Raw genomic sequence first — 6,000 nt, 5'->3', positions numbered from 1 at the left:
ATCTTAGCTTTTGCCGCACATATATATCCGGCAAACCAAGCGGCCGGCAATATAATCCGTGGCTTAATTGCTTCGTCTTCCCGGATATAGATCGATTGCCGGAGCAACACCTGCGCCGTTTGAGATGGAGACGGCAATGGTGCTGCTGCTGCTTGCACTGGTCGCCTTCCTTCTCTGCTACCCTCTTGTTCTACCACCGCTGCCGCCTTCGCCCCCGGCCCTGTTCATCTGGATACCGGTGTTCATGCTGCTCCTGCTCTTCGCCCTTGCCCTCTTCCCTGTTCAGTAACCCAAGAAGCAGCTAACTGAAGCGAGCACAACAAGGTTTATTTCTAGATCATTCTTGATATGTTGAAGCCCTTATCTAGCTGCTGGATAGTTTTGGGACATTTTTAATGCTTCATCATACAAATATGCATGGCTAGTTACCCACTTCGTTCCAAAATAAACAAACTTAGCTAATACAGAATGTATTAGATTTGTTTATTTTAAAACGAAGAATATACATCGTATCTCAAATGTTTACTCAGTAACATTAACTCACGAATAGTGTGAGAAACCGTTGGGGGTGGAGTGGCATACAGTCAAGAAAGTAGACAATTAGAAGCGGTTAAGGGAAAAATATGATTAGATCTGAAACATGACTGCTAGCTTAATTTGTTTGATGCTTATCATATATTATGCAAGTATTTTTATGATACCTATATATCGAAATAAAGATGTGTTATGTATCCTACATATGTGCTTCTAGGTTAATCACCCACTCAAATTAGGTTAAAATTTTCTATTATAATTTGATCCATATTAATGTTGTTATGTTTGAATTAAGCTAAGCTAGGCAACATTTAAATCAACTAGAAATAACAGAATATTACAAAAGGATTATAAGTTGTAAAAACTATATTTGCAAGTTGTAAATAACCAGTCTTCACTTACGAGGAAGATCGTAGAGAGTCCCTACACACCCGCAAAGCATTCTAAATAGCTAACGGAGATATAAATTATTCGTGTCATCCTATCAGAAGTACGATTTCTCCAACAACATTCTGCATCAGCATTGCTTAGACAACTTTACCAAAGTTATTAATTTGTTAGCCTTATCATCTTTAATTCACTTGTATGAGTAATTTTCCTCTATTTATATTCTATAGTCTGTCCAATCATGCATCTGGTTAGAAGTTTAGAACATGCCCTTAGAGACACTTATTATCAGCCAATGGTCATTGTCCAAATAATTCTGTTTTATGCTTTGTTAGCACAGTTACAGCGAGCTCTACCTTTATCTACAACAAAGATGTGTTGTCTTTACTCCCATACTTTGGTGTACCCCTACAAGAATATGCTGGGTTATAACAGTGGCAATATGATAACACAAACTTTTACATGATGTACTTTTAGATAACCTTTCCTAGGATTTTGATATTTGGCACCCTATGCAGGTAATAGTTATTGCAATCCTAGTAAACATTATTGTAATTGTACTTCATAGCGCAATTAACCATTCCCAGGAAATGGCTAAAATCGAGTAATGGAGTACATTTAGAAAATCAAACTCATGTTTGCATGCAGGGGCGGATCCAGGAACAAAAAATTGGGGGGACTTAATTACACAGTTTCTTCAACCTCCAGCCATCTAGGAACCTTTAGTTTATCATTCATGGTAAGAAAATTGAAGGGGGTGCTCCGGGGGATATTCATGGGTCTTGTGGGTGTAGGGGGGACTCGAGTCCCCCTGCACCCACGTTGGATCCGCCCCTGTTTGCATGGTGCGGTGAAAAATGAGCTCTTGACGAGGGATAGTGAAAGATGAGCTCTAGTCCATCAAGGGGTTTCATGCTGTGTTTTTAACCCTAAAAGAGCTAATTGGTGTGTTTCCGCCCAAATATATGTTGTTTGCAAGTCCACATGTATTTAGGTTTATTAGAAATATAGATCAAGCGCTTGTATCATTGATACCAGATATAATGTGTTGTCGATAGCTACAAATATAATGGATACACACACACACCTATATCTAGTACTCCCTCCGTCCAAAAAAAAGGCAAATCTTGGGTTTCTGTGTCCAATTTTAACTGTCCGTCTTATATGAAATTTTTTTATAATTCGTATTTTCATTGTTGTTAGATGATAAAATATGATTAATATTTTATGCGTGACTTGTCTTTTTAATTTTTTTCATAATTTTTTCAAATAAGACGGACGGTCAAACGCTGGACATGGAAACCAGGGTTTGTCTTTTTTTTTGAGACGGAGGGAGTAATTGTTTTATGAATTGAGATAATTTTTAGGTCTGTTCTTCACATGTTTTCACTTCTTTGATGGTTTTCATTGTAAACACCCATAAAAACAGACATAAAAGTTTTATAAATTCATAAAAAATTACTAAAGATAAGGTGTAGATGTAAAATACATTCACACCAAATCTCAATTTCAAACTCAACTTTATTTAGGAGTAAAGACAAATTTTGAATGAATAGTGACATGATAATATTCATCTGAAATTTATCTTTTATGTTTCTCTCAAACGAAGTTCAGTGCAGACTCGAGATTTGGTGTGAATATGTTTCATGCCTATACTTATCTCATTGTTAATTTACGAATTTAGAGAACTTTTAAGTTTGATTTTCACGAGTTTTTGTTTTTTCGATGGTTTTCATTGGATATTTTCCCATATATAATGCTACCTCCGCTCCAGAATATAAGGAGTTTTAGAGTTAAACACGGTTATTAAAAAGTAGGTAAAATTAAATGGTGGAGAAGATTGTGATTGGTTGAGGAGTGGAGGTAGGTGAGAAAATTGAATGGTACTTCCTCCGTTTCACAATGTAAGTCATTATAGCATTTCCCACATTTATATTGATGTTAATGAATCTAGATAGATATATATGTTTAAATTCATCAGCATCAATATGAATGTGGAAAATGCTATAATAGCTTACATTGTAAAATGGAGGGAGTAGAAGTTTATAATTAATTGAGAAGAGAATATTAGTGGAGAAGTTGTTATATTTTAATACAAATTCTAAAGACTAAAAGTTGTTATATTTTAGGACTGAGCTAGAGATTAACGCATATTGATGCCACACGTACCAATTCTCCTGTTAAGCATGTGTATCCTACTCCTATTATAACCGCAGGTGATAGGACACAGACGCAGGCCACACGCTTTATCGATCGGTGGCCCGGTGTCACGGATCGAGCAACTCATCAAAACTCGAAACTGAAAACTGAACCCGCCTGAAAAGCTTTAGCCTTCTGATCTGTATTCCTCGCGCGCGTACGGGTACGGCCTTGACGGTGGGCCGGGCGCGCTCGCTGCCGCGTCGCCAGCGACACCAGCCGTCACGCGCCAGCGCCGCACAGTGTCCTCCTCAGCCAGTCCCGATCGAGTTGCTGCCCCCAACTTGGGCAACTTGGCCCTCTGCTTTTGCTGAGACGTGTCGCGGGGCTTTTGCGGCAGGGGGCAGGTGCATCGAACTCGTACAACCCAAGTGGCCGGGGCTAGCTCCCCACCCAACTGTGCCTATACGAATAATGCCGTGTTCCCAATTGAACGCCGAGCCTTTGTTGCCAATCTCGGTTCGACACGGGAGACATTGGCGCTAGACGCGGCTAGTACCCACTTGCTGCTGTGTTATTGTACGAGGTGACCCCCAACACTAGAACCAAAACCAAAAACGCCGAAAGAGAACGAAGAATCCCTCCCTCCCCCTCATCATCTCCTCTCTCCGGCTACCAAAGACCGAGCCTGCATGCGCTATCTATCAATCCATCCATCGATCGAGTATGTTGCTCGCACAGGTAGATTGCTGTTCGAATTTGATAGGTGTGTCGATTGTGTCTGCTGGCAGCTTGCTACTCTCACACTCCCTCCGTTCCTAGATATAAGAGATTTTAATTAGTTAGATGTAACACATCCATCCAACTAAAATATCTTATATTTAAGGACGGAGGGAGTCTTTATGCGTAGATTCGTGGTACTAAGATCCCTTATATTTAGAGACGGAGGGAATCTTTCTGTCTAAATTCGTTATACTAGGATGTGTCACATCCAATCAAAATCTCTTATATTTAGGGATGGATGGAGTAGTTTCTTTTTAGTGCAGTCATGTATTTCTGTGTCCAACATTTGACCGTCCGTCTTATTTAATTTTTTTAAAAAAATTTAGACACACATAAAGTGCCATTCATATTCTATCATATAATAACAATAAAAATATTAATCTAAAAACATTTTAAATTAAACGGATGATCAAACGTTGAACACATAAACTCAAAATTGCATTTAAAATTGGACGGAGGGAGTTTACTGCCGTCTCTGATCGATCGGTGGTTTGATGGGGGGTATCCGCGGATTGACAGGAAGGGGGGCACGGCGCGGACCAATCGCTCTAACCCGGGCGGTGCATCCCATGTGTGCTGCGATGCCCAGCAAGTTGGCCTCCCCATCTTTCCCTGTCCCTCTGCTGGACCTGGGACCTACACCCTCGAATGGAGGGGACACAACACAGAGAACCTTTGTACCATTGCTACACTATACCCTTCCTCCTAAAATAAATTTATTTTAGAATTTATATATCCAACGTGACCGTTCGTCTTATTCGAAGAATTTATATAAAAATAGAAAATAAGTCATGTATACAGTATTTTTGTACTTTATCATCTAATAACAATAAAAATATTAATTATAAAAAAAATTCAAATAAGACATACGATCAAATATTAAACAGAAAAACCACGAATAAAATTTTTGGAACGTAGGGTGTGCTTCAGAGCATCTCGAGCAGTTTCCTAACAAATTTTTTTCACCCTCCATGTATTTTCAAACAGGAGTTGCCCCTAAAAGTTTACTCCCTCAGGACCGTACGTGGGCAAGTGTAAGGTACCTGGCCGCACAGGCTTTATAAATTATGGGCCCTAAATTTTAATTTTCAATTCAATCCAATATATAGATTCTAGGGTCTGTTTGAGGGCTTAAGATTCTGAGAAGCAGCCGGTTGGTAGCCAGTTTCTGACTTCTAGTCTATTTTCTAGATTCTACAACTACAACTTCTCAGAATCTGAACCAAAACGTGGACTGTTTGGGGGAGCTTCTGATTCTGATAAAAGCTGCAGCAATTAGAAGCACCACTAAGCATATGCCTCTAATAGGTTTCGGGACATTTCTATTCCATTATTTAAAGTTTCTCATCCCTTCCTTCACTAATCTAGGCATCTAGCTTGAACAAGCTTGTTTTTTCCCAGCTTTGATGTTTTCAAAATAGAAGGCTTCATTATATCTTTAGCATCAGGTCTTCAATTTATAGGTATGACCCCTCCCTGTAGAAGATGAGAATAGGGGATGAACTTGCATCCCCCAAACATATACCCCTCCGTAAAAAAAAAAAAAACAATCCTACATGAACATATTCGTTGCTAGGATTGGATTCTTTTTGGACGGAGTAGTATGTGGGTGTCATAGGCTAGTACCACCTCCGTCTCAAAATATAACAACTTTTAGCTATGAATATGGACAACTGTGTGTCCAAATTCATAGCTAAAAATGCTTATATTTTGGGACGGAGGGAGTAGGATACTAGCTCAAGTCTAAACAAGATTGTACACTAGGTCTTTCCTGGATTCGTCATAAGTAAAATCGTCTCTTACATTAAGGGTTTCTTTGGTAAGTAGATTTTTGAAAGCACAACAATAGTAAAAATGTAGGAATATGTTGTCACCTCCCTATAGAAGATGGGAATAGGGGATGAACTTGCATCCCCCAAACATCCATGTAGGTGTTTCATAGGATAGTAGGATATTAGCTCTAAGTCTAAACAAGATTGAACACCCGGTCTTTCTCGGGTTCGTCGTAAGTAGAATCGTCCCTTATTTAGAAAAACATTAAGGGTTTCTTTGGTACGTAGATTTTTGAAAGCACAACAATAATAAAAATGTAGGAATATGTTGTCATGACTTTGTTGAGTCCTTCAATAAAGAAAACCATATACACCCTAAGGACCT

This window comes from Oryza glaberrima, chromosome 1 (genome assembly GCF_000147395.1).
Source record: "Oryza glaberrima chromosome 1, OglaRS2, whole genome shotgun sequence".
Taxonomy (NCBI): Eukaryota; Viridiplantae; Streptophyta; class Magnoliopsida; order Poales; family Poaceae; genus Oryza; species Oryza glaberrima.
Note: the sequence above shows the minus strand (reverse complement) of the source record.